Source organism: Sinohyriopsis cumingii, chromosome 14, assembly GCF_028554795.1.
Source record: "Sinohyriopsis cumingii isolate HCF-2022 chromosome 14, ASM2855479v2, whole genome shotgun sequence".
NCBI classification, from domain to species: domain Eukaryota; kingdom Metazoa; phylum Mollusca; class Bivalvia; order Unionida; family Unionidae; genus Sinohyriopsis; species Sinohyriopsis cumingii.
Window position 1 is genome coordinate 82,453,229 of NC_142974.1, and position 18,082 is coordinate 82,471,310.

General features: G+C 37.3%; 1 long non-coding RNA gene across 1 annotated transcript; it reads right to left on the reverse strand.

The window, feature by feature from the left end:
* Positions 1-8,149: 8,149 nt before the first annotated feature.
* On the reverse strand, positions 8,150-13,754 carry LOC149784240 (uncharacterized). The gene is made up of 3 exons (XR_016413816.1): positions 12,785-13,754; positions 12,147-12,268; positions 8,150-8,301 (listed from the first exon to the last, which is right to left on the reverse strand). It is a non-coding gene; the product is annotated as an uncharacterized LOC149784240 (long non-coding RNA).
* Positions 13,755-18,082: the final 4,328 nt, after the last annotated feature.

An 18,082-nucleotide genomic window follows, 5' to 3' on the forward strand; every position in this document is an offset into this window, starting at 1 on the left:
CCATTTGAAAAGAGGCAATTGTCACTAGAATATTCTATTCAAAATGATATTAATTTTGGACACAGGGGATACCACCCCCATGTTTTCCTGACTCATGATATGTCGGCCTATTCTGTGCACAGCTTTAAAAGATGTAATGTTTATCCATCGAGCTATAGAAATGAAATACATTTACTGTAGACTGTTTCTGTCAGCAGTTAAGTTGAGTAATTAGGTCAGATTTATAGCTAGTTTACAAAATTCAATGTAGAATGCCAATAAATGACAAGATATATTATTGCAAACTAAAGTGATCTTGAAAAAAGATTAGTAAAGTTTAACATTTTATAAAAAAAATAAGCTATTATGTGGAAAAGAAACAACAATGAAATAGGATGCAATGTGTTTACGACTAGTTTTGGAAGGTACCGTCTCTAAGGTACCGTCATAATTGTACCGTAGTTTAATGGGTGGAAAGGCCATTGAAAGGTAAGGGCAGTGCGGAGACCATTGAGTATGTTCCAGAATAGCTGAATCTTTGTAGATACATAGATCCATTCGTAACTTCAGTCCGCAAGCGAAACACTGTACTTCGTATCCCAATCCTGACTCAGGTCCGAAGTAGACAAATCCTGTTCTAGTTAAAACATACGAAGAAGGTAATCCTTCCCTATCCGTTGGCCATTTTTGAAACATGTCCAATCGACGGGCACAATCACAATAGTCAGGTAAGAAGACTGGAAAATGGTAGGGTTTGAACTTGGAGTTCTTGCTGGATTTCTCACTCGATTCTTGCTGTGGCGAAGTCATCCTTCTGGTGGGTGGCTATCCTCTTACAACCAATGTTTTATACCGACATGTCCATACGGCAAAGTAAAGTGGGTGGGAAGCCGCACTCGCTTCTGCTACACGATTTGATAGACTTTCTCCAAGGGTCGACTGACGATGTGGTGTGTGGGTAAACGTACAATCTTGTTGGGTTGATAGGTGGTCACTTTCTCTAGACTGCAAGGCTTCTTTCAATACGCCAAAGTTGACCACTCGACTGGTACGATAATTCAGAGTAAGTCCTTTCACTTTACATTTCGTGTGCACTTCTTGTTTGTCCCAGTATTCGTAGCCGTAATTTTTGGGACCACCACTGACGAAACTTAGAATCTTGTCATCGGGGTGCTCGTCTGTCCAGGCTCCTAAACGGTCTCCTTCGATGTCAGGGTGCTGTTGACTCGGGTGATCGATATAAATGCAACTGTCCATGTCAAAGTACAAGACACGTTCCCCTAACAGTTCTAAAGCTTCGTACAATTTTAAGCGAGCATGAGCTGTCATGTAAGCTGCAATGATGACATTTCCAAAGGGGTCATCTTCTACAAAGTTCAGATCTTCTTCGTAATTCACCAAGATCAAATCCTCACGAACGATGTCCACGTGTTTCATGAATTTGGCTTTGTCGTGAATCATCTGAAAGTAGCGGGAAGGTTCGGTCAAATACTCCGTCTTGGGTAAACACAGTCATTGTGCCATTTTACCCCACAAGCAATTTAACATCACTTTGGCAAATCTAAAGTGATCTAAAGTAATGCCTTCTTGTGCCCAGAATTTCTCTCTGAATGTCTTTTGGTCTTTGGGAGTGTGACACCAGGACAGATAGCCACTGGCTTCTTGCTTCAGTTTCAAAAAGGCATCCACGTAGTCTGCGAAAATGCCTTTCTGCGTGGGGTCACCCTTGTGGAATTATTGTGTCTTGGGAAAGTGGCAAATTTCGTACACTTCTAACAGTTGGTATCCCATGTTCAGAGCTTTGAACAATTCTACGCTGACCCATGTCCCCGTCAAGGCCCGTTCTTCCTGGGTGTGATGACAAGGTTGATCTTGGTTGCACGTTTCAGCACAAGTACGGCACAAAGGAAACAAGTTTGCCTTGGCAATGGCGAGGTAAGACGGGATGGTATAGGTTCGTGGGAGGCAAAACTTTGCACTTGATCAAGCCTTCGTAGTGTCGAATGTTTTTTAGGTCGATGTGTTCGGTGAACAATTGTGGGTGCCCTGCAGGAAAGTAACAATATTTGCACACGTAGGGATACAGTGAACACACGTCCAAGTATTTGATTTCTTCTCCTTTCTCTTCATCAGCTTGGTACAGCAAACAGGTGGCATTGGTCCTTCCTCCGTACAAACTATCCCTTGGGTTCAGGGGGTCCATGAACTGGTAACTTTCCATGAGGCGTTTAAACTCGGGATCGGTGTTCAAACGGTGATCGTATTTGTGTTCCCACATTTCCACCACTTGGTATCCTTCCTGTTCTAACTTTAGGCGTCGCTGACAAATGGCCTGGTACAAGTCTTCCATGGTTCGTTGTAAGAACTGATTTTTAGTGCTGCGGTCAGGGTAACAGACGGGACATCCGTGAAATAAGCAACCGTTAAACTCGTACATGATCTTGGGGTTTTCTAAGTCCCAGCCATCGACCGAATGCATTCCGATGATCTTTTCGCCCTGTCCGTTGCGGGCATGCTGAATCCATTTGTCTTCCTTGTCGCACAAGTAATGCAACCAGCATGGGGCTTTGACCGAGTATTGACGTTTGACATAGTTGGTCGTTTGAGGACTGATGACAGCCACAGTGTTTTCAAGCATGAATCGTTGTCGGTAGACTAAGGAACATGCTTTGGCAATGGTGCAAGCTTCTTTCAAAGGATCGACCCCTCCGTGTTCCATGAACAGTTCTCGAAATTTTCCACAGCATCGCCGTAAAATGTCCACGTCGGAATGACGATACTTTAGCATTTCTTCCTGAAAGTCGAAAGGGTCGGAGGCATGAGCCTGGTACCAAGCGTAGAAAGTTTCTCGTTCGGTACGCATGTTGTCAGGGTCGTAATAGTGAGCCTGAGGCAAATGGGGTAGAACGGCGTGTTGATTGGTTTCTGTATTGAAAAAGTGTGGAAAGTACCCTTTAGCCATTTCTGTCATTCCAAACATTTTAGGCATTCGACTCAAAGGCATGGCTAAGTAGCTCATCGAATCTTTAAACTGCACTTGTCCCACTTGCAAGAAAATGATTTTGGCTCCGTTCAAAGTGACTTTAGGACGCTCGGTGCCACGTTCCGTATAGCATCTCAAAAGAAACTGTCCATCGTATCCGGAGAAATTATGAGCCATCACCGTGGCATGGTGATGACATTCTCCATAATAATGTTCGATGTCCTCTTGGCTCCACATCTTGTCGATGGGGTCTAAGACCCATTGTGTGAAATTGGCTAGTGTGTTCGGTCCTTGAAAGATTTTTTCACGCCCTCCAGGAATCTTACTGCAGTGAGGGCAATAACTCAAGATAGGTTCTTGAATCACTTCTCGCACGCTCGATGAGCCACGCAGAAATTAGGAATGTGAATACCGGTCTCTTGCATGCATTCAAAATCGAAAAAGATGAAATTGCCTTTCTTCTTCTTGTGATCATCCTCTTTCTCTGGTTGGGATTGGTATTTTTGCATGTAGCATTGGTGTTCCAAGTCCACGATGCAGTGATAAATGTGACATTTTTTTCTTTCCTGAACATACGTGTGCCTTGGTACTGTTGATACATAGACCTTGTCCACACATTGGGCACAATCTCAGGAGTTGACAAGCACATTTCTTCTGTGAACCTTGCATCTTCAGATGTTGTTGGTAACAGGCAGGGCTGACAAATGTGCGCAGACAAGCAGGACAATGCACTGGTTCTTGCCCTTCGCTCAGACAGGGTTGAGAGGCCAAACATCCTGAGCATTTCGATCCACAATGTTTGTGTTGCTCTCGATTATTATAACCATCATAAGTCACATTTCTCATAGTAATATTTGTATCCCAGGAATCTAGTGATAGTGGTAATGGTATCGAAATGGTCATCGTGATGATAGAGGTGAATGTATTTTCCATCCTTAAAGTCTTTCCCTCGAAACAACAGAGACCTGCGCACTTCTTGAGGGTGCACTTTCAAGGTGTATCGTGGAGCTAGGGCATCTTGCAATTTTTGCATCTCAGGAATGCCACAGGATGTGTCTTTGGATAGGCATGCTTGTTGTAACAGAAGTTCTGCTTCATTTCGTTGTTTGGCTCGGTTCGATTTTCGAATGTTCTCCCAGGCTCTTTTCCATTCTACCGTGTCGTTCTTGTCGGCATAGGTTCATCCCACCACGATGGCTCGGGCTAAACACATGTGGTCTTGAAAATTGTTAATTTGGACAAGACTTGTTTTGGTAATGCGAAGGTTGTTGACCAATAAGGTCTTTCTGCATTGTCCGGTCCCTTGAGGAGGAGAGACGTGGGTCATGTCCAGTGTGGCTTTTCCATCGGTGATGTCAAACTGGTCATTAGATTGTTGCACGTGTTGAATCTTGTCCATGACTTTGGAAGTGGTCAATTCTGCAGGGCTGCTAAACTCGATCCAAACAGGGGATTTCAAACCGTCATGTTGTATGGAAAGTCTCAAGCGATCATCTTCTTTGGGTTGACATTGTCGCTTGAGTGTGGTGAGCAAAGAATCCCACATGTCGGTGATGAACCCTTCTGCTTTCTCTAACAGTACTTCAGACTTGAAATCTTTAAACTTCACTGTGTATTTGTAAGCCGTAGTTCTAAATTTTCTAGAGGGACGCTTTTCCGTCTCTCGAATGTCATAGTACTATTCAGGGTTGACTAAGGGTGGTAAACTTTGTTTAGAGGGTTTGGATTCTGGTTCACTCATGTCCTCTTCAAAATCACTGGCATGAATTTGTGCCAAGACTTCAGCCTTGGTACGAGGCGATAGATCACGTTTCTGCCTCTTACTTTCTTCTTCTTTCTTCTCAAATGAATTGGATCATTTCATCTCGATAGCAAAAAAGTCAAATGACTAAAGTTTAAACACCATGGACTAATTTATAGTCATAGCAGACCAGCGTATATAAAGGGTATGTGTCTTGTCCTTTCACTATTCATTTCACTCTCAAACTGAGCACAACGATGGAAGAGACTACCAAGATCGAACGTTTCATCAGAGCTTTGTGAGGGGTCATTAGAAAATTCTCTTCAGACCAGCCGAGGGACTACTCTCCTTCCTTTCAAGATAAAAGTCAAGATACTTGCTATATCTGTCAGAAGAAAGGGCATTGGTCTTCAGAGTGTCCAGACCGTCAAAAAAGAAAAAAAAGGGGTTAGAAGAGACAAAAGTCAAGATACCTGTTATTATTGTCAAGAAAAAGGACATTGGTCACCAGACTGCCCAAAAAAGAAACAAGAGGAGTCAGAAGAAGAGAGGGATTCTTCAGAGGAAGAGGAAGAAGAAGAGGAAGAAAACAGACAGGTGAAGAAAAAGAAACAGAAGAAGAAAAGAAGGGAAGAAAGTGAGGAGGAAGAGGAGGAAAAGACTATGACGGTGAAGAAATTAAAAAAACAGAGAGTGAACAATGAGACAGAATAAGTCTATGAACTTTTTAAAGTGCTCTGTTGTGAATTGTGAATTGTAAATATTTATAAAAGAATAAATTAATTATAAAAGGTAAGTGTCTTTGGGTTTTGATTTTAAAATAAGAACCTACACTCACGCACACTCATACACAGACAGGTACTATTGGGTAAAATGAATTTTTTTAGTTATTGGCAATTGAAAGTCTATCTCTTTTCGAGAGATGTGGATGGCCCTGAAAAGGGCCTATTTTGGTGTAAGGGGTGAGTTTAAACAATCAACTTTAACTGTCTTAAGCCTTTGCCACGGCCAAGGCCTAATTCTGGACTGCGTACTGTTGATGATGATTTCATTGAAATCACTAAGGGTGGTGCGGTAGGCGTAGTCACAGGGTTGGAGTGTTTAGCTTGGGAAGGTCGTATTCTCTTCAGCCGTAATAAAGACGTCTGATACATTTGTTTCAGACTTCTTAACTCCGCTAAAATGTCTAACAGTACCGTGACCGTTTGATTTTGACACCCTTGTTTCTTTGCTGCTGCTTCTTCTTGTTGTTGTTTTTTTCTTACCTCTTCTTCTTGCTGCTGTTGCTGTAGGAGAAAAGTTTGTTCCGCTTCCTTTTGCTGTTGTATAAATTTCTCCAATTCTTCTCTCTGTCTCTGTCTAAAATTTTCCATGTGCGGTAATGAAGGAGAAGGTGACGAAGGTTCAGGAACAAATTCTTGCAAGGTAAAAAAATCCACAAAATCCCAATTCACCTCTTCTGAAAGTAAGTCTGGGTTCCCTTGGGTAGTCTCCACCATCAGTGCACCCCAATTGATCGTTTTCTGAGTTTCCGTCATGTTGAAAAACTGTCGCTTAGATTGACTGCGCACAGGCGCTAGCGAATCTATATAGACTATGTGACGTCACAGACTGCTCTCTTCGGACTGGACGTGGGCTGACTGAATTTTGTAACGCGTGTTTGGATTGGTCAACAAACTCAATCCGTTTCAATCCTTCCTCTCCCTATAAATAAGTACAGTTCACTGCATTCCTTCACCTGTTACTCAGCACCCCAACATGTGGACCGACGTACAATCTTCAACGCTTGTGTCTTCGATGATGTTCCGGACGGACATACCAATGTATGTCCGATCCAACTGGACAGTTATCCACAGGACAGACACCAGCCTGTGGATGCGAAGAATCTTATGTGGAGCATCAAGGATGCCTCAAAAGAGTCTTAATCTATGGTCCTGCAGTCAGGCGCAGCCTAAGGTCAAGAAGAAGATGTCACAGATGCTCTTTATGTTAAGGGTATATTAACATAAAACCAAAGGCCCTTTTCAGGGCCATTCCTATCTCTCGAAAAGATCTTGACTTTCAATTGCCTACCCCTTTTTTTATTTTTTTGTTTAAAAAAATAATAAAAAAATAGAGACCCCTCCCTGTTTTAATTTTCGCCTGTTCCATTTTCATAGACCCATCAGGTCGGGACCTTATTAAAATAGGGTCCCGACCCTGTTCCATTTCCCCTAGTCCCAAGACAGTCCCACAATTTATTCCCCATGTTCAATTTCCCTTGTCCCTAGAGTGAATAGTTGTTTTTCTTTCTCCCATGTTAAATTCCCCTTGTCCCTAGAATGGATATTTTTTTTTCTCCCATGTTAAATTACATAGTCCCCAGAGTGGATATACCCTTTTTAACATGGAAGTTCCCTAGTCCCTAGACCGTCCCTATTCACTACTACCATTGTCATTACCAGCTTGAAACCCAATTTAATGCCATTTGTATAAATTCATTTCAAATAAATAATTGAAGTGTAAAGTCAAGCAAGTATTCTGTTTGCAGATTTTACATTTTAGATATTATAGTGAAGTCATATTTTCTCTTGTTTAGTAAACTTTATTGCAACTGGTTCCAAAATAGTAAATCTTATTTAATGTTCATTCACCAGAATAGGTATTAATACAATCCCGAATTAACTGTATGGTACTAAAATATACCCTGATCTTGTGTGAGATTACAGAACTATACCTCAAGACAACAATAATATATTGAATTTATATTATATCAAGACTGTCATGGTTATGAACTCCAACTTTATTCAGGTTTTTTCATAATAAATGATCATCTTGTGCTATGGTTGAAAAGAAATCAAAGTTCAGTTTAACTCCATTCTCTCCACATTTGTCAGTTGTTAAGAGGCATACTCATCCTCAGTGTTATAGTAAAATGTAATCTTATTTGGATCAATCTTGGTGGTGTAATATATGAATGGAGAAAGAATATTATCATCCAGATTAAAATATGTTTTATTCAGACTCTACTAAAATTTTTAGTTGGATATGGGTTACGGAGCCTGATGTGTACGAACAAAGCAATGTGTACCATGACCTTTTTAATTTAACATTTTAAACTCCTGCAGAAGAAAGAGATTTTTTAGATCCATTAAACTGTATTAACAAAAACATTTCTTCAGTATGATTTTCCTTTACTTAGTATTGACAAAACTCATATTTTAAAGTTGTTGTTTTTTTGTGTTTGGTTTGGCCTTTTATGGTAAGCCAACACAAGTAAGTTATTTAGTGCCAAGGCACTTTAAGTATAGTGCCTTGCCCAAGGACACACCATGGTAGCTAACCCAGGTTGGTCTGATGGTAGAATTTGAACCTACCTTATTTCACAGGTCCAGAAAGCTAACCACTGAGCCACTACAGCTCCCCATCTTATAGTGGAATGCTGGTATACTTTATGATCAAGAAGCTAACCCAGGTTGGTCTGATGGTAGAATTTGAACCTACCTTATTTCACAGGTCCAGAAAGCTAACCACTGAGCCACTACAGCTCCCCATCTTATAGTGGAATGCTGGTATACTTTATGATCAAGAAGGATGGGTTGGGGTATGCATGTTCCATCTGAAAAAAGTGATGGAATTTTTGGTTACATAATATTTTAGTCATACAATATGAATCATTTTCTATAGATTTAAGATGTATCAGATCAAGTTAAGAAAAATCATATATTCTGTTTCCTGGGAATGTACTAAAATTCACTGTTATTGTTTGATTTTTTGGTAGTAAGCTTACTTGGTATTTTTTTCTTTTTAACTTGAATACCTAATTTGTTAACATCCTATTCTAAATCTTCATAGTTCTGTCTATTAAGTGACAACTGTTGATACATGTAGGGAAGTTTCTGTTTATATCTTTTGATTTTTGTGATTCTGGAAGTTGCAGTATTTGTTGTTGTATTATTAACCATTTCAGTCATTTAATGAATGCAGAGTATACTGCTCTATAAATGAAATTTATGGGAAAATAATGTAAAAGCATGTTTCACTGCAAATATAAATTGTTTAAAATAATATATCATTTATCATATGACTATTCAATTGTGGTAACTAGTATTCCATCCAATATCTATATATTAAAATATGTCTTTTCATACAGCTGGTGATCATTTAGATACAAGTCCAATTGAACATGATCAAATTATCAATGCAGGTGTTTTTATTAGTAGTAGTATTGCAAGTATAAGTGTTAGTATTAAGATTTCATATACAGGTATGATAAGTGTATCATAATGTTTAAATGATGCTCCTTGTTACAACATAAAATATGTTCATTGAAACAAATGGTTCACTGGTAAATTGGCAGCAAAGGTCTTCACTGAATTATGTTGCATAAACTATTTTACAATAAAACATATATGATGCATCTCAATTATGATGAATGTGAGGAGGAGGATTAGTAATAATGCAATTTAAGTTATCTTCATAACATAAGTTCTAGCAGATGTGTAATTTTTATGTGGTTCATCATCAGTTTGAAACTGGTCTATGATTTCTGGATCTGGACATATCTGGTCCCCTGCTGTTGTGCTGCTATGGTCTTTACAGTTCATTAGGATATCAGTTACACTTGGTTTACATTTAGAACCCCATGGGATAGAATGCCCAGTTTGAAACTGAGAGAATGGTTAATTATCCATAATATAACTCCTGCAGTTATTATTAGGTTTGATATCAAGGTCTTTCTTTAAAAGCTTTTCAACTCAGGTTCTGTTCTACCATACTGATAAATAAAGTCAAATTCAAGGCTTTCAGATTTGTCCAGTTTGTTTCATGTGTTGCGGCAGACAGACTGTATATTGCCACTGTACCATATAAATATCAGTGCTTAGTCTGCTCTCAGTTGCTGTGGTTTGATTAGTTACAAGTGTCATCACAAGTGACTAATTATTGACCAATGTAATGAAACTTGTATAATTAGAAGGCTGGACATAGTACACAATTAATTTTACTATATGTTCTCTACATTTGTTTCTCAGTACTGACCTTTCCACTGTGTGACAATCAATGCAAATCATATGTTAATCTAAAATACCTTCAAAGATGAATTCACGGTGAAGTTCTTGTCAAAGGTTGACCTGCTCTTTTTTTAGATCATTGACTGTCAACATAACAGCATGTAACCAGAACACGTATTTCACTTCCGGATCATCACCAAGGCCTTATTACTCACTGTGCACTGTCGCCAAAATACATACAGACAACAACACCCTGAGCTCATATTATCAAGAATAAACAGTTACCTTTAAATCCCTACCAAAAATGCATAAATAAAACTCTTCTATCACCACCAAAATGAGAGAGGAAAAAATGTTCTAAAAATAGACTAGAACTACATTCGTGGGTACTGAACTGGAAGTATTAATTGTGATGTAATTCCTGGCTGTATTTAAAAACTCTAAAGATCTTAAATGTGTGCTAGAGGGTAGGGTTAGCAGTTATACTCCCAATTATGTTTGTGATGAGCAAAAGCAGCTGCACAAATTTGAGCTTTTAGTTTGGTTCTGGTAGGGTCAAAGGATGCAGGTACATTTTACATTCATTTTTTACTAGAAATAGCTATTTTCAATATTTTTCTGTGACAAGGCAACTAAAAGAATCAGTATGTGCCTTATGCATGAATAAAGTTCACTAGTACTATAACAAATTAGCATACTTTTCATCACCCCTCTACCATCAAGATTTTTTTATATTTACCTCTGTAGCAGACACAAATAAAAGTCGGCAGCTCATTTGCAGACTAAGTTACGCATATGATCTCCAATGCTCATCTAACTGTGACAGGCAGTCACCAACAAGCCAACCTATTTCCATGCCTAACTCAAAGTAAATCTGAACCACATTATAGATTTAGCTTATGTGTAAATTTATAAATGCTAGGCTTGTGATAATTAGGTTCATGCCTTCTACCTTAAAAATTAGAGGGATGTCAAAATACGAAACTATCCAGTGAGACCTATGATGTTAATTTTAATCCCTATGGGATTTGTGACATAAAAAACCCAAATGCTTTATGTATTAAAAGGTAACTAATGGGGGCAGGATCTGCAGTGAATCAATGGTTAGTATGCTAGACTCCTGATAAAAATGTTTGTGTTAAAATCCTGTTATCAAGTCAACCAGGTTACCTACTGCAATGTACCCTTGCCTTACTCCAATTCCCTCTGTACTCAGTAAACAACTAGTGTTGCTGTACATAACAAAACCAGTCCATATTGATTTTACATATTTTACTAAATCCTGACAAAAATAATTCTCTAAATAAAGAATGATTAATATGTGATGGTCTCGCATGTAATCAAACTCTTCCAAGCTTTTAATGATATGAACCGATTTATCAATGTTTATCAAATTTGCATGAAAAACTATTTCTTATTTGTCATCAAATATGTTCAATGTTTTGATCATATAAGCATTTCTGCTACATTAGATCAAAATAATCTTTTTGTCAGAAATAGAGTCCTTATAGTATTTGCAAGGTCAACCAATCAGATGCAGAATTTGAGTTTAATATGAATGAATATATTTTTTACAAAATTGCTCTTTTGCTATATCTTGATGAGATAAATCTATTCACCAAGTCTGATAAAATTAATGAGAAATAGTTTTAAGAGCAGTAGCAAGAATGGCTAGTGAGATGTAGAACCACCACATTATATGCATAGATTTTGCTTATAGCCTCAGACATACAAGCAAATAATTAAACAAGTCAGATCTAAATTGGATCATAAACACTTTTGTGCAAATCATAAGAAACTCTGCCAATCAGATGCAAGGTCACTTCACTACCATACCTTTATCACACTCATAATAAGCATCATTGTGAAACTTGACTATATAAGCCCAATGGCCAAGCATGATCAAACTTGAATCAGCAGTAGTGGTTATAACCTCATGTATCTGTATGCATCTTCACTTCTTCAATCTAGATCTCATTTATATAAGCATGTATTCTAAGTTTAGTAAAAACTGCACTACATGTATAAATATTGCATGCGGTGGTAACATACTCAGATGAAAGATCACCTTATTATTATTAATGGTTAACACTCATTAAACTTCAAGGACAACTTAATGATTTTAGCCTATATTGTGGAAGTATGGCTTTTAGGCTGGTTAAAAAACTCAACTAATCTTATACATGATCACATGTATATACTTGGATTTTGCTCATTATTAGATTTATCCAAGATGTTGATTTAAGCCCAAAACCAAGTTTTATATAAACAAATTGATCAGAACTATGGACTCCAAAGTAGCTAATTTCTTACTGTTGAAAGACAGAAGGGGATGTGAAATAAATAACACACTCTGGACCATTACATAAACCCACTTAGCCTTTTGACCAGTTGAGATAAAATATCAACAATATGTTAAATAAGATTGATAAATTATGTTTTCTCACATTACCTCTAGCCCTTTTCAACATGGATGGTATTTTTCTTCCACATATGTCAGCTCTTAATTAGTGGCCCTTTCCCATCATGAATGTTGTAGGTGAAACTCTCAGAATTAGGCTTTTTAATTTATATCTGTAGAAGAAAAAAAACTATTGGTCTGCATATATCAATGTCACCATTTCTGTATTAGATTAAAATACCATATGTGTGTGTGTGTGTGTGTGTGTGTGTGTGTGTTAATTTTAGAATTTAAGCAAACTTGTCTCCATGTGTTTATTTTAAAACTGATGATGATAACACATAACAGGTTCAATGGATAAAATGTTATTTCTTACTTCTTACAACTGCTCATTATATCTGAATTTACATTCAATGTTTGTTTTAATTAACATATTTGGGATAATGGGCAAATTATTTATTTTGTAGTTTATCATTATATCATTTACCAGTCTTTTATCATTCAAATATGTAAAATATAGTACCATTATACTGACTTCATATTCTATATGATATCCCAGCAATACATATTAAGCAGATAAGTGCAAATACAAATGTTCAGAATGTAAAATTTACTCCAAGCTCAAAGAAGATCAGCAAAAGATAATATCCAACAAATTACCAAACAAAAAGCGAAGTTAACGCAGTTACCTTTATTATGATGTCTCCAACACCAACGGTACTGTACAGCTACGTCTTCTGAGTTTTACCGTCATCTTGTCTTTCAAACCAGAATTAATTTCTTGAGCTCTTACAAAATGAAGAAACTTTTAAATACTATAATTTAAGCAGCTTCTTTACATGCCATCAGATAAATTATGGCACAGTGTTATGTCTGTCAACAAAACGCAACTTCACATTTGGACGGCGCGCTGTGTGGGCATCGCCGACACAGCAACTGACATGAATTCTCTATTAGCAGACAATGATTCGGAATAAATCCTTCGCAAATCTAACATTCTCGATTTTTCATAGTTCCACTTTTCATTGTTGCATCTGTTTGATTGTACAATTGCTAATGATGTTCAATGAATCAACTTCAATTCATCTGCTGTCTGAAATCCCGGTTCAGTTGGTATTTTCTTCCGCGCATGATGCCGTGTAAATAAAAGATACGGTCGACATTCAAAGTGGTTTAGGTTAATTTATTATTTTTCTTTATTAAGGTCATTTGCAGAAAGTGTTTCGCTAGGGTGAGAAAAAAAAATATAACAAAAAGAAAACTTTCTTTTCCAACGCTAATACTGTATATATTTCAATTTGTGATTGATGCTATAAATAAAAAAAGAATGATAATAAAGCATTTTAGCCCGTGGCTTCGGCACGGCACTCGTTTTTGTGGGTTTTTTAAAATGTTGTTAGTGTTGTTTTGGGGTTGTTTTTTGTGTGTGTACCACACTAAAAAACATACCAGGTATTAGGCCTAACGTAGGAAAAGAAATTATCCTCTATTTATTACTATTCTTACTGTCAAATGACGCAAAAGTGATCAAATTGCTATTAAGATTTTGTTTTGTATAACTTACCGCTCGTTTTCCTCGAGATAAAGCAGCCACTTCAAAATGATTATAAAATCTGAGACAGATGAAAAACGTGGTTTAAATAATTCGTAATCGCCTGCCTTAAAATACTGTAGGAATTTGCTAATGTATTTCATGGCCCTCGTTTGAATAGATATCAACGATCACGTATATCGACCAAAATTTGTATATTCCTGCCCACAATCATGTATTTTGTATTAAACCGTACATTACACGAGCGCTCTGTGGCAAACTCGGGGAGGGGGGGGGGGGTCTCTATTATACCCAGAGGCGTAGCTATGATATTTTGCGCCCGGGGACGAACTATAAAATTGGCGCCCCAGCCCCCTCCCCGTTTAATCACATTTTTGAATATTACCCTTGTTTACTTATTATAATGTAACGTTGTAAGCCTCATTTTGGCGCCCCTGTACCTTGGCGCCCGGGGACATATGTACTCCCCTTCCCCCCCCAACCCCCCCCCCCACCCCCAGCTACGCCTCTGATTATACCTGCTGTATCAGTTGAGAAATATATTGAACAGATCAGGCCCCAATACTCTCGCTCTGAAAAACATTAAAATAATTATATGCAGAATATCGGTAGGTCTCCCTCTTGCCGAAAATGTCAGCACCGTATATATTTTGCAAGTAATGTAATGGGTATAATAACACACACACACACACACACACACACACACACACACACACACATCTTTTTGGGAGTGGGGTGGGGGCAACGGACAGATGCCCCCATTTCCAAAAAAAAATAAAAAGTATTTTATATTTGTGTATTTCCCCCTCAGATGTGTTCTACGTTTTATTAAAACAAAATTTTATATAAAAAATTTAGTTTTTAGAATTTTTGATGGGGTATTTATGTTTCCATAGTGTTATCTAAAGGGTTGTTCGTCCGAGTCTGGTTTCCCTCACCTTGCTCGAAGTTCCTTCCCTTGAAATGTTTTGTAACCTTTGCTATATGTCGCCTAGGTCTCAGTGTTTGCTATATGTAATGGTGTTATATTGTGTGTATGCTATATTTTCTTTATGTTTGAGACAGCAAGTATAGATCAAATATCTTTCCCAGTTGTATTTCTTCCTTTATGATGTTATATTGTATCTTTTAATTTGTTTTATGGTTTTCTAATTTTGACGATGGAATGGTGTACTATTTAGATTTTGTTTAAAAAAAATAATTTCCTATTTTATTATTCGAGTGATAATTTGTGTCGTTCCTCATAATAGTCTTTAAAGATGTTAATAGGTAGGTTACGCTCGATCCAAGGTTCACGCTTCTTTATTCTCTATGTGTTTTTCCTGGGTCGCGTTAGGCCTCCTTTATTTAGTTTATCTGATTATGCTTTATTGAAAGATCCAAACGTATTTATGAGACCACATTATTCTATAGTGGTCAACCATGCAGTGCGGGAGAAGTTAGTAGGGTTTTAAACTAAGTGTTATACAGTATGTATTTGTGTCTTTATTTTGTCTGTTTATGTTCTACATTGGGTGTTTTCAAAGACTCATGATGGGCCTGTGCACTTCACTGATCCCTGTGACTTAGCCCCATGATGTCATCGCCATTTACTTCCCCCTTATATTTTCCCTGTATCCCTTCCTATATATGTCTTTAGAATTTTCTTTCAGAGAAAGAAGAAAAAAAATTAAATTACAAAATTCTTTTTCTTTTTTTAATTTTTCCTTTCTTCCCTTTTCTCTTTTAAAAAAAAAAGTTATGTGGGTTTCTTTGAAATATTTGAAATAGAATTTGAAATTTTCTTTGAAATATGGCTGTTGTGGGGTGCGAGGAGGGGGTATGGGTATGGCATCAGCTCGCAATTGCGCTACGCGACCCTTCGGTCTGTAATACCTATTCCTCCCTCCCCCTCTCTCCCCCAATTCCAACATCAATTGCGTTATATCAACCTGACGGTAAGTATCTATTCGTCGTAAGACGTATTGAGTTCTTGTTGTGGTTAATATTCTTATTTTTACCACGTATCTTATTTAAAAATCTTTATCACCTGTCCACAGGATATCATCGTAGTTACTATATAGTCTATACATTTTAGAACGATTTTGTTTTCGTAGTCTAAATCTATGAATAAAATGTTATTTTTGTTATACTTATATTTTTTGCAAATTTTCATTATTAACTTTATCCTATTATGTTTAGTTTTATCACATTGGACAATCGTATGTAGTTTGGTGAAGTTCGCTGTTTTACATAAAGGGCATTTCGGCATTATCCTCAGCATACGATGTTTGATTGTTTCTTCGCCTGTTAGCCAGGTGTTGTGCAGGTATTTAAAAATTATACTTTGTGTTTTGACAGATCTTATTTTCCCCAATTTTTCCAATTTTTTGTCCAATTTACCCTCTCAGTTGTCCTGCTCTACTCTACATTTTATATTTTTGGTTATCTCCTCCCTAATCCAAGCGTGACTTTTACTTATTAAATTTTGCATAAATGTTTTGTGTCTATATATTTTAAAATTAGTTCTCATATGTTTGCGTGGCACTTCGATTTTTTTATATTAATTTGTTATTTTTGTATATCTCTGGTCGGTTTCTCAAGGTGAAGCCGAACCAGTAGATGTACGGTGCTTCTCACGCTGTAGCCGGGTCTGAGTGCATTTTTTTTTTAATCTATTGATTATGTTAGTTAATTATAGTAGTAGAGGGCTCGGCAACCCCAAGCCCCCTCTACTTTTGGCCCTATATAATGTCTCTTTTTTTACATGATGCATTTTATGATTCCATATATAATCTATTATTTCGTTGTCTGTTTTGTTTAAAATTGTATTATCCATATCTATGGATTTAATTATGTAGTTAATATTTGAGTATAAATAAGTCTTGGCCACTTGGGCCCGCTCCATGATAGGTAATGGCGCCATGGCCAGATTTTCACATTTTCTCTTATTTTATTGATAATATGTTCATAATTTTCTACAGCTTCTTTTTTTATTACCAAAGTAAACCCCTAGAGCCTTTACAGTGTCTCTCAGTAAGTGTGTGTGGGGGGGGGGGCGATAATCCAGGGTGGTTGCCCCTCCAGTTAACTATTTTTAAGATTTCTTGCTTGTTGTGGTTTATTTTGGAACCCGACGCTTATAGCATTTCCCCTCTCTTATAAAGATGTTGCAATCATATGCATGTTAGAGCATTTTTTAATTCTTTTTTAGGTTTGGTATTTGTATGCCTTGTATAATCAGGGGCGGATTAAGGCTCACTGGTGCCCTAAGCACTGACAAATCTTGGTGCCCCCCTCTTTTCCACGTACACCTGAGAAGATAACCCTAGGGTGTACCATGATCAAGAAACAGAACATCATGATCAATTTGCACTAGTTGTATCAGTTTTTTTTACAAATCTTCATTCTTTTTTCTTTCTTTCTTTTCACCCTTTTCTCAACTTTGTGGTGCCCCCTTTGGCCCTGGTGTCCTATGCACGTGCTTAGTCTGCTTAATGGTTAATACGCCCCTGCTTGTATATTTGGGTTGTTTCTTATCGTGTGACGTAGGATTTATATTGCCATTACGTATTCTAGCATTGATAGTGGACATCCTTGTATCACTGATCGTTGTATTTCAAATTCTTTCGTGCATTTCCCGTTTAATTATCCCAGTGTGTAGGATTTTGGTCCATTTTGGAAATTAGGTCTGAAACCAAATTTTTTAAAAACATTCTTTATACAGTTTTGTTCAAATCAGTCGAAAGCTTTCTCCTGGTCGAAGAGTACCATAGCACTCATCATACCAGTTTCATTTATGTAGTTAATTGTAGTTTTAATGTTTAAAATATTGTTTTGTATATCCCTCCCCACACAAGTTTGATTTACATTAATTATCTTGTTTATCCTACCCTTTACTGTATTTGTTAAAATCCTACTTAAAATCTTATAGTCCGTGTTTAAAAGTGATATAGGCCTCCAGTTTTTAATCTCGTCTCTATTCCCTTTCCCTTTGTATATAATTGTGATAACTCCCTCCCTCATAGATTTAGTCATTTTATTTTTACTTAAAACTATATTATTATACAAAGCGTTTAAGATCGGCGTCAGTTCACCGTGGAACTTTTGGTAGAATTCCACGATGAGTCCATCTTTCCCTGGTGACTTTTGTGAGTGTTGATATACTTTTTGTGATTTCTTCATCTGAGATGACATCATCACATTGGTCTCTATGTACTGCTGATGTCATCTCACAGTCAACATTTTTTAAGTAGCCGTCGATTGTGCTGAAGTATATGTTCTGTGTGGTGTGTGGTGTATAGTTCTTTATAATATTTGGAAATATTATTTAGGATATCTTCTTTTACAGTATGGGTTACATTGTTTATTTTGATATTGTTTAAAATTGTATCACCCCCTTTTCTAAATTCTTCTCGCTTATATACGTTTTTTGCCTCGTTGTAGATCTCTGTAA